We start from the raw sequence: 16,874 nt of genomic DNA, 5'->3' as shown, positions 1-16,874 counted from the left end.
GTTCTCTGGAAGAAGTCTGAGGATTCCTTCCTAGATAATATATCTGTCCTTCACCCAAACTTCACTTCATGGCGTAATGGCTCCAGAAACAGTGGAGCAGTTCAACCGGCTGCTTTTGGAGAAAGGACTGAAGCCGATCCCAATGAAAACAGTTTCCCTGCTCCCTGTCTTGGCCATCAAGCACAAACACGATCACTCTGTGGGTTAAATGGGCCATGCTGGGAGTCTGCTGGCACACCACCTGTGGAACAACTTGCAGACCACGAGGCGGACTCTGGCTAAGACAAAGGCAAGAAGGCAACAGCGAAAACAGTCCACAGAGAGCCCTTGGCACACTAACGTGCAAAGCAAGGGCCTTCCCTGGGTGGCCTCCCAGCCTGGTCCCAAGTCATTTATCCTTTTGGCCTCCGTACCCCTTCACTCCTTCCTGTGCCTCTCACTCTTCTTTCTATACTAGCACATGTCAAGATTAGAAAGGGGGTAACTCTGGGAGGGTGGACTGCAACCATCAACAATAAGAAAAATCAAAAGATCAAAAGAAACCACCCTCCAACAGAAGGCCCAGAGCCTTTGAGGGAAAGGAACTGTCTCCAGCACAGCGTTTGTTTTCTCTTCATCTCCCTTTCTCTGGTTCACACAATAGGACAGAAATCAAAATACAAAGGAAGAGAGAAGTGGAGGTGAGACGGGCTGGTGCAGTGCCTACCCCAGTCAACCATGGTTGCCTCCATAAACCTCAGGAAGCAGAATGGGTACTAAATGCTCAGAAACGTTCCAGATGACCACTGGAAATTATAGCTGAAATGAAGGTCAGAGTTGACACTACCATTTTGCCTAAAGCATATCCTGAAATACCTCTGGGGGAACAGTTGTCTTTTGGGGGTTCAAAGGTTGTCAAGGTAGTGTGAGTCCTCCTATGTGTCACCTCTAAGTTGGGATTTTCCATTCGAATTTGGGCTCTTAAGGTTCTTCCAAAATGATATACGGGAAGCTCCCATCACCTTTTTCTTGGTGCTAAATACCATCCCCAGCCTCCAACCTCCTACCCAAGGCAGCTTATCACATCCTTGGACAACCCCGCAGGCTATTAGAAGCTGTGCAGCATTCACTGGGCCATCTTTTCCTCATGCTTGCAACAACCTCCAAGGGATGCTATGGAGACAGAAACAGAGGCTTGGGGAGGTTAGCAGTGTGCTCCCAGCCACAACAACAAAAAAAGAAGAGAATGCATGCACCCAGGTCAGGCAAGCTCCAAACCGTGCTATCTGCTAAGAAGGACACAAGGTTCTCCCCTCGACTCATTCATTGATTTCTTCTGCATGCCTCCGTACGCCGGCTCATTCAGGGCATGCTGCAGGATCCAACTCTGATCTCCTCCTTTGCTCTCTCAGAATAGGCAGGAGACCACGGTGTTTACAAGCATGTGTTGTGTCGGTGGTGGGGGGCGTGGAAAGCTTGGGTCTGAACCTCAAATCATTCACCTACTAGCTGTAGGATCTTACACTTCACCTCTCTGTACCTGACCCACACCCATAAAGTTGCCACAGGAGCACTTTATCTCATGAGGATAAGATACAAAAACATACAGGGACACCTGCGTGGCTCAGTCGGTTAAGCGTCTGACTCCTGGTTTCGGCTCAGGTCATGATCTTCCGGTCGTGAGATCCAGCCTGTGTCAGGCTCTGCACTATCAGCTCAGGATTCCCACTCTTTCTCTCTCTCTCTCCCTCTGCCCCTCGCCAGCTCACTCGTGCTCTCTCTCTCAAAATAAACTTTAAAACAAAGATACAAACACATACATAATCTAAATAAATATATTCCAAGCTTAAAACCTAAAACAACACCCAACACAAAGAATTTATGTAATATATGAAAACTGTTCCCCTTCTTTTCCTCTTCCACAAAACTCAAAGACTATCATGGTAGGAATTTATTCAGGGAGCAAGGGAAAGCCCTCATTATAGTTCAGGATACCACACAAAGCACAACACAGAGGCCACAGTCTCTGTGGCTCATACATCGGATCTGTCCCACTCCACCTTTAGTTCTCTATGAACTTAAGACAAAAGGGATCTAATGCATTCCTGGCAGTTTTTCAAAGCATGGCAGAAGTGAGTCTGGTTTATAAGATTAATTCTTTTCTCTCCAGGCAATGGGTCAAATCAGAACCTCACTCAACCAACCTGGTGGATAATCTCCTTTTATTACTTTCAATCAAACTAAGTGTCTGCAATCTGTACAATGGCCACTAATTTACTGGGAAAAAAATAATTTGTAGAGCATGATTATAAAAAAGACGAGATAGAACACAAGGTCCAGACTGGATAAGCATCCTGCAAGTTTGCTCCTATCTCAATGCATAGAAAGGCTCTATGACCCAAAATGCATTAAGGACATACAGCTGTTCTGCTAAGCCAAAAAATCAAAGAAAGAAATGAACATTGTTCACAGATCAGTTCCTTATTTAAATAAGGGAAACAGCCTATCAGTTAAATTCAGACCCTTTGTTACACTCACATGGAGTGATCCATTGCTTGCACAAGTTTAACATGAAAAGGTTTTATTGTGTGAAAACGAAAACCTTTTTTTAAAGATAATAAAATTCTAGTTACATAACTAGACAACATCACAAAGCTGTCTGGATTGTGGAAACCACTCTCTTCCTGTGATGTATAATAAGGCATGGGGTTCTTCTTCCTTTGATTAATTTCAGAATATTGCACAGAACCTGCATAATCCCTAAGACAGCAAAGGAGAGAAGGAGAAGCGATGGGCAATGATAAAAGTGTAGTAATGGAGCAGAGACTGTGTTTCATCTGCTGGAGAAAAGCACCCCCTTTCCCCCCGCAAACTAATTTCATTTTGGCAAGTACTAACCACAATAAGGGTCAACATTCAAAAATGTCCTTTGGCTCTGGAGCTTAAATTATATGCACCGAGGCTGAGCAATGCAAAACAAAAACTACGAGACGTCGCCATGACTGTGATCAGATATATAACATAGCTTGAAAGTGCACATTTCCCTTTTTTCAAATCACAGCAGCCATTATTTATACAAGTACTGAATATGGAAAAGGCTCTGACAAATTTACAGTGTTGTTTGGATGGATGAGGATGGCGGATGATGGATGAGGGAGACAGAGGATTCCCTTATTAAAGCATCAAATTCTTCCCTAAATATCAAATAGACATCTTAGCCACAATGGCCCTGCTTCATACTCAAAATGAGATAAACTGAACATGTTACATGTTTTTCTTTTATAGAAAAAGGCAGGATTTTCTAATAAATATTGTTAATTTGTACTATGGCATTAAGTAGCTTTCCTTTTCTGTATAATGTGGACTTCAACCTATATACCGATCAGACAAGAATAGAGGTGACAATTCACTAATATACATGAATTCTTGCAAAAAGTGAGCAAGGGCGATCTCAAGCACATTATTCTAAAATTTTAGTCAATAATTTCAGTGGATACAATCTTCCAAATGTATTTTTGGTGTCTTTCTTGACAGGACAGTAGCTCTAAAGGGAAACTCACGATTCACTGTATGATTTTTTAATACTGTGCCCAGATAACAATATAAAGCAGGTCGGAAGCACTGCAGCACCCACTAGTGGACATCCAAGAATCACAGCTGCCTCCTGTCCCCGCGGAGTGAAAAAAGAGTATAAAATAAAAAGCATCTGCTTAAAAACCATTTACGTGACCATTCACTTCTTATTTTATCTGCAGTGATGAGAGAGGCACGCGCAAAGAGAAAAACTTTCTTCTGAAAGCCTCCACTTTTCCTTCATCTGCTCCTATTGGAAAGTCAACTGTGCACAGAGAAACAAATTTGGCAGTACTCAAGATACTTTCTAAATTAATAAAATGGTCTGTGTCTAATGAATACTGCCCCAACAGAGTTAAAATCTAACATGTGAAAAGTTTTTTTCTCAAATAAAAAGAAATACCTCTTTACAATTCCAGCCCATCCTACCCCCAAATTACTCCTGGTCTGTTGCAAATTGTTAACACAGCCTTTTTTAGTAGTAACAGATCTTGTCTACGCAGAGCCTGAAATGACATCACTGGGAACGGGTCTTTTAGCATTAGCACAATGTAATATGTAATCCAAGAGCAATCCGATTATAATTTACTAGGCAACAATGTTTACATATTGCAGGTGTTACCAGTTCTTTTTTAATGAAAATCAAGCCTCATTTTGTATTTTAATGTTTCCGTTTAAGGAGTGATTAAGTCCCATAAAAACCAATCGTGGACAGATAAGCCAAAAGTTATTAGTTTAACTTGATTTCTGAGTAATTCATAGATATTTAACTACCTACATTAAGTTTGTTTGAAAAGAAATATGAGACAACATCTATAAAACTTCATTCACAAAACCGTGCAATGAAATGTACCTAATTCAAGTTAACCCAAGACATCTTAGCATGAGCATGTTGGAAGAACTCAACACAAGCCATGGAAACCAAGGCTATAAACTAACTGTTTTTAAGATTCTAGAGGCACCTAGAACTCTAAGTAGACATATGTGAACTGGAGGTATTACAGGTACCAGCAAATCACCTGGCTTTTATTGCTGACTTTATCTGATAGACCACTTCAATGGGAGGAATCTGCATTACCGAGAATGCATGACGAATAATTAAGGGCACAGCCAGAAAGCTCACTTCAGTTCCAGTTCTCTCTGTGCTTAAACCTTTCCCACCAGGTCCTGCCCCCAGCAGCTTTCAAACTCATCCATGGCCGACAAGCATATTCCACCTTACTGCAATGAAAGGTGCCATGGGGGCAAAAATAGAAAAGAGTTGGAGGAAGCTCTTCTAAGAAGAGATCTTCCAGGAAATGGAAGGAGATCATGTTTAAACTTGGTTTTGCTTTGCTTGATAAAGAGCAAATTATTTAGATCAAACACTAGCATGATCCACTTCTCCTTCAGCTAAGAGCAGCCAGAGCAGTGATGGGACAGCAACAGGGGAGGCAGCAGTGTGGAGCTGCCTCCTCTCGGCTTTGCCTTTGCATTTTGTTCCTGATTCAGAGCAATTAACTAGTCAAACAATTTCACAGGCTGTCGGTAGAGGACATGGGGAAGGAAATAAGAAAACACATGTGAAGGATAGGGGAGTATCTCAGTAGCATTCCCAAAATGCCATTCCCAATTGCAACATGAGTTCTTTGAAGAAACAAAAACAAGCAGTAAATGAACTATGGTTAATACCAATAAATTGGCCTTCCTGCCTTTAGGAGAAACTGCAATGGGGCTTCCACAAAATGAATCCAATTTACCTCAGCACCAGGTTGCAATATGGGCACCAAAAATAAGACGTTTTTACTTAAAACCTTGATGAACCCCTCCTTTTCGATGGCCTGAGTTATGTGAATGTATTTACAATCAATGGGAGCTCTTTGGCTAACGTATGGTATAGTTTTTTAAATATACTTCAAGGATGTTTTATGGATCAGAGACTGTTTACCAGTGTCAGTCTCTCTTCCTTAGCTAACCTCTGTGTTCAAGCCCTTCCCTAAGGATATATTTTCTTGGGATGTCTTTTTGTACCATACACCAAAATAAAGATAATTGCTATAAGTAATGCCCTAAGGACTATTCCTGAAATGATCTTCCATGGAATACTAATGACACTGATGTTCACGGATACTCTTTGGAAAAAGCAAGTTTGATGAACAACTGGATTTGGAAAATAGTGGCTTAAGTAAGACTAAACAGTTTTCTTACTACGAATATTTTAAGAAACTTGAATATGCCAATAGATACCATAAACCTCCAATAAACTTGAGTATGTCCCAGGAAGCTCACTTCAAGAGAAAGTACATACAGGAAAACATCAGTTCAAATCCAAGATGGTTCAGTACAATCCAAACAATACAATGGTGATGCTGGAGAAAGAGGTAGCCTTCAAGAAGCATACCAGGATTCTCAAAACTTTACTGATTTTAATTCTTTTACTCCTCAAAACAACCCCATGAGGCTCCCCACTTAACATATGAAGAAACTGTGGTATGAATAAGTTAAGCACCTTTTCCAGGCTAGCAAGTGGCAGAGGTGTGATGTGAACCCAAGCAGTTTGGAGATGATGTCCCAAGGAATGGCACATTGCTGCTAGAACACAGAAAGCAAATGGGCCCAGGAAATAACTGTACACTCACAATGTGTACACACCTTCCTCAGACCTACTGCCTGGGTCTCAGCCTCCAACTCCTCATCTTCTACCCTGCCCCCATCACAGTAGTCAGACTCCAGCAGCAAATGGACTGACTAGAAGGGTGGGCAAGGATCCCCATAACCACAGTGCCCTTGTCCATGGGCTGCCAGAGCTGCTGTATATCATCACTGACTGGGAGGCTCTTCACTGGGCTGAGCAGATAGGTGGGCATGGGAAGAACAAGAATACACTTCTAGAAAAGCATTCCGACCAATACACACACACAGATGTGAGAAGAGAGATGCCTGAAGACTGAATAAAAGACTTGAGTATGTGGAGAGCTATGCATTGTGCATGGACAGCAAGACTTTATTTCAAGATGGTAATTGACCTTAAAACAATCTAAGAATTAAATACAATGCCCATCAAAACCCCCAAAAGGGCATTTCTTAGCAGCTGACAAGCTGACCCTAAAATTCACATGGAAGCAAAAAGTCAAGAAATAGGCAAGGCAATTTTCCGAAAGAAGAATTAATAAGGGAGGGAGTCTCACTCACCAGATAACAAAGCTTATCACAATGCTCCAGTAATTACAACCATCTAGTATTAACATATAGATAGACATGGAAAACTTCCAACAGTCTCATACATGTATGGGAACTTGGCATATGACAGAACTGCACTGCAAATCAATGGGATAAATGATGGACTTTTCAACAAATGCTGCTAGGACAATCAACCATCCATTCAGAAAAGTAGAAAATTATATCACTTTCTCCCCAAATGGGGAAAATATTGCACATAGATTATATACTTAAACATGAGAAGGCAAAATTATCCAAACTTGACAATCAAACATGGAAGAGTATCTTTCTGACATCCCAGTAGGGAAGAATTTCTTAAACAACACACAAAATGTACAAACCGTAAAGGAAAAGGCTGAGAATTTTGGTTGTACAAACATTTAAAACTTCTGTGACAAAATACACAAAGAACAAAGTGAAAAGACACATCACAAAGCAGAAGGAGATATTTTCCACACATATAATTAGCACATTATTCTAATCAGAATGTATAAAGAAATTCTACACATTTATAAGGAAAAAAAACTTGATAGAAAAAATGGGCAGAAAAAATGAACAGGCAATTAATATGAGAACTTCAAATGAACAGTAAATTTACAAAAAGATGTTCAAACTCACGAGTAATCACAAAAATGCAAATTAAAACAATACTAAAATGTCATCTTAAGCCCATCAAATTCAGTATTGAGTGGAACACTACAGAACGGATCAAATAAAAGATTAAGTTATTTCTAAAAGCTTAAACTCAGATAAACCTCAAACCTATAATGTTGAACAAAATATATGAATTTATGTATATTCAAAAGAATATATTATCTTCTATATAAATATTTATGTATTTGAAACAACAATGAAAATGTCCTTGGAAATGATATAAATAAAATTAGAATAGTGGTTACCTCTAAGGAAAGTAGAGAATGTCATGTCCTATTTTTTTTTAAGTTTATTTATTTTTGACAGAGACAGAGAGAGTGTGAGCATGAGCTAGGGAGGGGCAGAGAGAGAGGGAGACACAGAATCCGAAGCAGACTCCAGGCTCTGAGCTGTCAGCACAGAGCCTGACACAGGGCTCGAACTCACAAACCATGAGATCATGACCTGGGCCGAAGTCGGACCCTTAACCGACTGAGCCACCCAGGTGCCCCTAATGTCCTATTTTTTTAAGTAAAACAATAAATATGGTAAAGATCTGTTAAAGCTAGGTGGTGGAGAATGAGTATTATTTTTGTATTTTATTTGAAATACTTCACAGAGCACCTGGGTGGCTCAGTCAGGTGACCATCTGACTTCGTCTCAGGTCATGATATGGTTTGTGGGTTTGAGCCCCACATCTACCTTTGTGCTAACAGTGGAGAGCCTGCTTGGGATTCTCTGTCTCCCTCTGTCTCTGACCCTCCCCAGCTTGTGTTCTCTCTCTCAAGAATAAACATTAAAAATCAAAATATGTCAGAATTAAAAACCTTAAAACATTTTGAAGACTCAAGAAAATGTGGTCAATACAATTATCTGTCCATTAGGCTACCAGGAGATTTTGACCTTCCAGTCTTAGCACCTAAAAGAAATTACGCTGCTCGAACAAGAAACAGTAAACAGCCTCTCACTAAAATATCTTATTTGATGACATTTGGGAAAGGCTGTAATAGGGATCTTTGTTTCTAAGAGGTATTCTAGAGCTCTACAATGAATAGGCCCAGGTGGAAGGAAAGCAACATCCCGAGTAAAAGGATGAGCAAGAATGTAAGAAAGACCTCTGTAAACTTGGCCACCTGGTAAAGAGCGTCTCATCTGGACCCCAAAACAGCTTTGTTTCAGCCACAAACTACGTGTTAATGGACATGCGATTTTAGCTCTCTGAGCCTCAATTCTCTTATCCAGAAAAAAGCAGAGCAGGAGAGCAATAAAAGGATCCATACAAAACTAACACACAAATTTAAATATACTAATATATGTGATGGTGCTTATGACAAAGTCTTTTTACCAGAGATGGGTAGCAACGATATATCCCATCCCAAATGTTATTCTAACAATATGGCATTGACACTCCTCCACAGACAGAAGGCCAAACAGCTTCCTCCTTTGCCCTCTGTCATGCACACTCACCCTTGGGATTCAGCAACCATGTTACGAGGAAGCCAAACACCACATACAGACGCCATATGCAGATGTTCTGGCCACAGCCCCTGCTGAGGTCCTGACACCAGCATCCACCACCAGACATGTGAATGAGCAAGTGTTCCAGTTGCCAACTGTCCAGCCATCCCAACGAACACTGACAGAAGCAGAAATGAGCTGTCTCCACGAAGCCCTGCCCGTATTGTATATGAGGAAAATGAACATTACTGTTCTTATGAGACCCCAAGCACCGGGGTGTCTCATTTCACAGCAACAGGTAAGTGGAACAGGTACATCATTATTAATATTATCCTGATGGGCACAAGAAGGGGGATATCCTGTGTCAATGGACTGTTACTTAATGTTTCTTCTTAAAACAACCTCAATTTTGAAACTTAAATATGCTTACTAAAATTAATTGTTAGAACAAAGTTTTTTTGTTAGAATTGTTAGAACAAGTGTGTTTTACTAATTAATTCATCTTATTAATATCTTACTCATTAATATCTTACAAATATTAATATTAGTCTCATTAATATCTCATTAATATCTTACTAAATACTATTAGCTATTGGCATTTTCCTCTCAATAACCACATCTTTGTTTTAATATAATATTTAAATAACCAGAATACGTATTACTTTGCATCAGAATAAATACACAGTGGTTAAAATCAAAGTCAGTGTTTGGTATAAGCCACTTGAAACCATCATGAATCACTGTGGTATACAATGCTGACTGACCACAAAGCAAAGGACTCATTTACCTCCAAAAATCTAGGGACTGTGTCCCGAATGAATCACTCCTTGTCTGTTATAACCTTCCCCCAGGTTAATACATTTTACTTTACAAACTGCTTTTAATCAAGAAGCATACTTTCTTGGGATATCAAAGCAGTCGATGACAGAACAGCTACAAAAGCAGAAGAAGATTCTAGAGGGGGTCTCAAGACAATAAATGGAGTAAAATTACTAATCATATGGTACCTATGCCAGGAACTGGTCCAGGAAGTGGAGGATCTGGATTTCTTTCCCCCCCAGAAATCAGGGTTTATCAACAGTGGTACTAATGACATTTTGAACCAGATAATTCTCCAGTAGTGACAGGGTAGTACTGTCCAGTACTCAATAAGGTGTTTAGCAGCATCCCAGGCCTGTATGCATTAGATGCCAGTAGCATTCCCCTCCCCTAACTATGACAACCAAAATGTTTGCAGTGAGGCGGCAAAACCCTCCCCAAAGATAATCAATGACTTCGAGTAAAAGTTGGAGGGCTATGTCCAGAGACCCACACATGGTCCTGCACCCAACACGTACATAAAGAACTTGTGGTGACAATGATGTAGATGTTTTATTTGTTCTTTTCCTCACTCACAGACTCATTCAGCCTCTTTTGTGAATAGGACAGTGTTTAACCCGAGTCTTGTGTCTTCAGTTTTTTTTAAAACCCACTTAGCCCATCGTTAATAAGCAGAGCAGAAAGAAAATAGCCATTGGATCATAGGCAGATCTTTTCACAACTGCATATAAAGTGTTTATTTTTATCATATCCAGCATCAATGATTCACTGTAGATTGAAGAAAGTGTAACAAAGCACACGGGTTCTTCACAGTTCTTATCTCAATTTACCATTTATTGGCTGTTGTTTGATGGAATTTTTGACGGGGAATAGGGTTTCATGGCTACAATTAAGCAATATTTTTAAAGGAGATGGGAATAACCACTTCCAAAGGTACAGGCACCACTTTGAAGTTGTGTATTCAAGGGGGAAATTGGAAATGACATGTAATAAGAGAAGATCATGCCTCAAAAAATGCCTGGTTCAGAATCAACAGGGTCCGGGCTGTCCAGAGTCCTGAACTTTGGACCACATTGTCAGCCTAGGGGGCCACAACATGCATGGCAGCAAAATCTATTGACCTCAATACCCTGCAGCTAAGTGACAATGCACAACACTGGTGAGCATGTCGATGATTCTACGAGCCAACACTCAGTGAGTACTTGATACGTGCCAGACATAATACCACACATTTCACTCATATTTTCTTTTTTAATCCTCACAACCCCATCAGTAGGTGCTACTATCACCCCTTTTCGCAGGTTAGGAAACCAAGGCTTACGGAGCTAAAGTAACTTGTCCAAGATCACAAGTCTAATATATAACAAAGCCAGCTCTTGGATCACCGTCTGCATGAACACAAAGATGACACTACTAAGTCCTACATCGCAATCTTCCTGTTACAGTAACAGACACCACCACCCTCAACCTCTAGCCCTCAAACCCAATCATTCAGCCCTTTATGTACTTTTCATGTGCATAAACAAACACAGGACATTTGAAATAGCATATATAGGTACATGTGTATATGCACGCATACATGTGTATACACACACACACACACACACTGACCTACATCAACAAGTTGAATTTTTCCTCTACTCCTAGATCAGAGGTCAGCAAATGTTCCCTGTAAATGCCAGAAAATAAATATTTTAAGTTTTGGGGGCCGTATAGTCTTGGTCACAACTACTCCACTGCTACCATCACAGAGCAAAGGTATCCTTAGACAACATAAAAACAAATTAGGGCAGCTGAATTCCAGTACAACTCCATTCGGACACACAGGCAATGGGTTATAGTCTGCCCACCCTTAACACAGGCCAATACCTCTCAAAGTGTGGCCACAGGTCAGAATTGCTTGGGCTACTTGTATAAATTACAGATTCCTAGACTGCATTCCAGGCACACTGAATCACAATCTGTTTTTTTCTTTTCTAACAAGTCCTCTGGGTGATTTATGGAAATACAAATTTGAGGAACACCGTTACTAAACTGAGTTTTTTCCTCATCCTTATAAAAGTTGTCATTCAGCTATCAAAGATAGAACATCTATCAATGGAAAAGCAAGACAAGTTATCCAGACCAAGAAAGGAAAACAGGCTGCTTGTAACAGCTCACCATCTTTACCAAGATGTCAAAGTTCTGACCCGTGACCACGATTCTCTTAGCTGGAAGACATCCTCTTGTTTTAGTTTGGATTAAAAAAAAAATCTCCTAAACCAAAAGCAAACAAACAATAACAAAACAGCAACAAAAGTTTTGTTCCCAGTGGAATCACACTGATCTTCTAATCAATTTTTTGCACACAAACACACACACAAAGGCATTTTTAAACTGTGGATACCTCGTTTTAAATCTGAAAATTCAGTTGTGCTCAAAATGCTTTTATGTTATTGAGGGAAAATGAGCACTGGGTCTTCAGAAATAAGAGGGATGGAACAATAAGTGAATTTGTACAGAATTCACCAATACACATACTGCCTGCTTCATGAATACATGAATGCAACCTGTTTTATCTTTTCTTGTTTCAGAACTAAAGGTATTCACATAAATCTGGATCTCCTTTTCTTTGGGGAATTAAGGCTGGCACCATCAGTCTCTGCCTTTACCTGTATCAGCATGGGGGAGAAAAGGCCAACCCTCCACTGTCTTTTGACAAAGGATTGAAAAAAGTGAACAGGAGTGGAGAGAAATGAATACTAAGGCACACGCTGCAACAGCGATGACCAGGTCGCCATCCACCTGGGATAACGCCCCTCTCCAGCTGACAGCCACCAGTGATCTGGTTTCAGTCGCCAGCACCCCAAACTTATTAACTGACTCTGATCTTCTCTCTGTCTAATGCCAGGAGCCTCCCCCACCCCACCTTGCATCATAAGACTTTAGTTTATAGACCCCTTTGCTTCATCTCACTTTTTGTACCTTTTCTCTGATCCTACTCTACCAATGACCCAAGTGCCTCCAAAGGCACAACCCTACCAGTGGCAATGGCGGTCCCCCTCTGACAGCTGGGATGTCCGGGCCTGGTTGTAAAGCCTGCCTCAGTACCACCACCAGGGGCCCAGTGGACTGAAACCTGTCTACATATCAAACAGAAGTTGGCTTCTACTGCTTCCTTTTTTTCTCCCACTACTTTGTATCCCATGGCCACCACGGTTATTTTGAAAGCATATTTTAGAGCTGGGTGATGACATTTAAATAAAGTAATCTCAATGAGGAGTTAGGGATTAATAAAACTGAAGCACAGGGCCCACAGGTAGCACACTTGTAACAATTGGGGTTAAACCAGCACTGATGCATTTTTATTTAAGTGAATCATGTCTTGTGTCTACACTGCCAAGTAAAACGGGCCCCTTCAGAGTTGAACTGAACCTGATCTTGGCTCTGTGGAATGGAGAGCCAGTTCATTAACCTCTGTGGTCCCAGACCATCTGAGCTCGGAGGGCCTTTTCAATTCTACCGGGCAGGCCCAGGTCTATCTGAATAGACACGTTTCCCTTACAGTTGGCTTTGCTGTCAAATTTCCCCCCAAAATGTTCAAGTTTGGTTGTTGTTGTCTTTTTTTTAATGCAAAGAAATGCTAAAGTGGATATAGAGCCAGATATTCATGTGAAGATTTTGGTAGAAGAAGCTCAACTATTCTTCAATCTCTTATAAAACTAACTTCAACGTTATCCCCAACTGCCACATCTCTAGCACATCTAATTTTAATTGATAATGATTTCTTTTTAAATAGACACTGCAATTTTTACTAAATGTTTCAGGATAAAATTGAATACTTTTCGTAAGATTAAAAAGGTCAGGTTGTTTCTATACTGGTAAGATAAGTTATGATCTTTGAAGAGCGGTTATAGCCAATGCTGATGCCTCCCAAACATTCTGATTTTTCTACTATCAGGGCTCCATAAGTGTCAGAGTTCCAGGCACACATCAGCAAAACCACCAGAGATTTTGTGATGGTAAACAGATGCAAAATCATTATTCATTGCCACAGAGGGCCTTCCGTGTATTCACTGTGTCACAACCGCATAATAAGATTTGGTGATATAAAAAGAAAAGCAGTAGAGAAAAATCAATAATAAGTCAACATGTATTTACAGAATACCAACCTATCAGTGTCATGCTAGATGAGGACTGCGTATAAAATCCTGGACTTTGCCTTCAGGAAGCTTCTGATTTAGTTGGGACAGCGGGACAAATTCCCACAAAATAACACAAGAGACCATATAATCAAACACTAACTGAGATTTTGTAGATGCTCCTCCAAACTAATTTTGCACGGAACAAAATGAAAAGTAGGTCTGCTTGCTTTGCAGATTTGGCTGAAACCAAACTTTAGCACCATGGAGACTCTTTTCCATTGCATAGCTTTTGAAGCAGCTGCATTTAAAAAGAAAGGATCCTGCTTTCCCCCAAACCTGGGGCCACATGCAAAAATAAGCAAAAATACCATCAGATTAAATCATTCATACTAGCAAAAATTATTTTTAAATTATTTTTTTTTAAATAATTTTTGCTAGTATGATCCAATGACCTTTTAGAAAATCAATTTTGGCCTATACATTAGTGATAAGACATGAAATTAAGGGGACAAAAAGAAAAATAATGACCTTCTCACTGGTCTTCTGAACTTCAACTTTTTAACTTTCTTTGAATCCAAACTTATTTGAGCATTTAAACAGAAGACATATTTATTTACTTGGTCCTTTAACATTTCACAGTGCCTTGTGATTCCTGTTCCTAACCCTTCTATTTCCATAAGCCTTCTCTTTGGAAATAAATTTAATACACAGTGAAAAAAAAGGATCAAATAAGTAATATTTATTTAGCATTTTCACGGATATTTTCTCACTTAAACTTCAAACCTGTAATGTATCACTATCTACCTTTTCTAAACTGGTGGAAGATACAATAGAAACAAAAACTAATGTTTACTGTGAGTCCTCTATTCTAGACCTGTATTATCAATTGCAGTGGCTATTTACATCTTAATTAAAAATTAATAACTTCAGTTTCTTTGTCATCTTAGCCACATTTCAAGTGCTCAATAGCCACATGTGCCTGGTGGCTACCTTAATGGACAATGCAGGTACAGAAGATTTCATTTCCATCACTGCACAAAACGCTATGGGACAGCACATCTATTACCTCATTTAAATATTCCAACAATCACCTGAAAAAGTAGATACTATTATTATTCCCATTTTATGGATGAATAAGCCTAGGTGCAGTGGCTTAGCCAAGGGGAGATGGAGCTCAGCGATAGAAATGTTCCCTAATTCCACTGTCCAAGATGGTAGCCACCAGCCCCTATGGCCACTGACCACTTGAAATGTAGTAAGCATGAGTGGGGAACTAAATTTTAATACATTTTTAAGTAATTTAAATATTCATAGCCACATGGGGTAGCAGCTACCATCTTGGATGGCTCAGATCTAGCCCCATAGCTCCATCCTCTACTCACGCTCTATCTAATGCCCCAGCCATCACATCATTGCTACTAGCAACGTCACAGGAATGAAGATCCAAGGTGGAGGAATGAAAGAAAAAGGATGGGCCCTATTCAAACAGTAGCTTGACAAAAGATTGCTTGAAGCTGAGCCTTCTTTTGGTCTCAATCCCTAAAGTAAGCTATACTCGAGGGGCTCATGGGGAAGGGGGGATTAAATCTAACATGGAATCTATTTTCAACATGTCTTCGATATTCTGGTATTACCTCTTTGCATGAGAGCCAATAAAAGTATATATGGCATATGTTTTCCACAGGATGCAATTTTTATAGAGCAACCAGATAAATTACAACGTGGGTCAGGCCACAATTCTTCAGTGTGCCCAGAGGATCAGGCTGGAGGGGAGGGGGAAGGGGAGGTAGTGGACTAGACACATAACTCAATGGATGGTCTGGAAAGAAGGAAGAGATGGACTGGCCTCCATTCTGCAGACAGCTTCCCGTCAACCTGAAACCTTTGCTTTATTACATTTTAAGGTATCTGGAGCAGAATGTTCGGCTTCCCTTGGGTTGTTTGTTTTGCTATCAGCTTTTTATCTGCTTGGCTTTTTATGTGATTCTACTAGAAGATCTTGCCATGGAACATTTAACAAGAAGAGGAAGCAAGCTCAAAAATTTCCATTTACACCCAGAATTATTGCACGTTTCCAGAGGCCTGAGAGTGTGTCTTCCTCGAAGTTTTATGATGGGATTGTGATTTCAACGATCCCTCCAAATAGATATTCTGTCTCTATTCAGAAAATGCAATTCTAGAAACCTATATCAAACTCTAATGATAGCTTATGCTCTTTGCAGCTGAAATAACAGAGTGGTAGCTGGTAGAACTGAGCAGCGCAGGCAGCTCTGTGATGTGAAAGGGAATCTGCTGCAGCCCCTCCAGCCTGTTCTCAGTTCCTCTCAGAATTCACCTCCAACAAGAATGTTGGAAGAGAAAATCACAGCCATCGTTTTAATTTCAAGCACAGTGAGGTTTAAATCATCCCAGAGCTCCTTCCAGACTTTCGAGATACTATCAGGTCACTATGATGGGCCCCATCTTTGGTGAAACAGATAGGCTTTGCCCAAGACCTATGGCAAAAACTCCACTCTGGTCTGGCCAATTCTGAAGAATAAACATAGCAACGACATCTTTTACAAACCTGCCTCACTTCTAAATCAAGAATCCCTTCTGGAAGCCAAGATTAAAACAGTTAAATACAGTGAACTATCTTGCATGGCATATGTCTAAGTTGAACAGATCAGGAGGAAAAAAAAAAAAAAAGACTTCTCTCCAATCCTACTAGCCTATTACTTTTCAATAGATGCACACACACACACAAAGGGTTTTCTGAATGTAGGAAAACAAGTTTATAATTACATAATTATGCAGACACACCACAATTTTTCTTTTATGTTACCTTTATCTTTAAAAGGCAACAGACAGGGCTGTACTAAAAAGCAATAAAGCATGGGTAATTTAATACCAAATTACATCCATATTGAAAAGTTTACATGCAGTTGAGAGCAGGCAGAGGTCAGCTTTTCAACAGGACTGTCTTTAATTGTGGCCATCAGTTTTAGCAATCCCGATCTCTGGATCAAAGACAGATATAATGGGCTTCCTCAACGCTGAATAGTGAAAGCAGACAGCAGGAATGGCGCTATCTGGCACCCAAAGGTCATA

General features: G+C 40.2%; 1 pseudogene; it reads left to right on the top strand.

Moving 5' to 3' along the window:
• The first annotated feature begins 208 nt into the window (after positions 1 to 208).
• LOC131499207 (UPF0711 protein C18orf21 homolog) overlaps positions 209 to 16,874 on the top strand; it is a 142,529-nt pseudogene continuing 125,863 nt past the window's right edge.

This window comes from Neofelis nebulosa, chromosome 17 (assembly GCF_028018385.1).
Source record: "Neofelis nebulosa isolate mNeoNeb1 chromosome 17, mNeoNeb1.pri, whole genome shotgun sequence".
Lineage (NCBI taxonomy): Eukaryota > Metazoa > Chordata > Mammalia > Carnivora > Felidae > Neofelis > Neofelis nebulosa.
The sequence above is the reverse complement of the archived record's forward strand: the minus strand, read 5'-3'. Positions and strand labels throughout refer to the sequence as shown.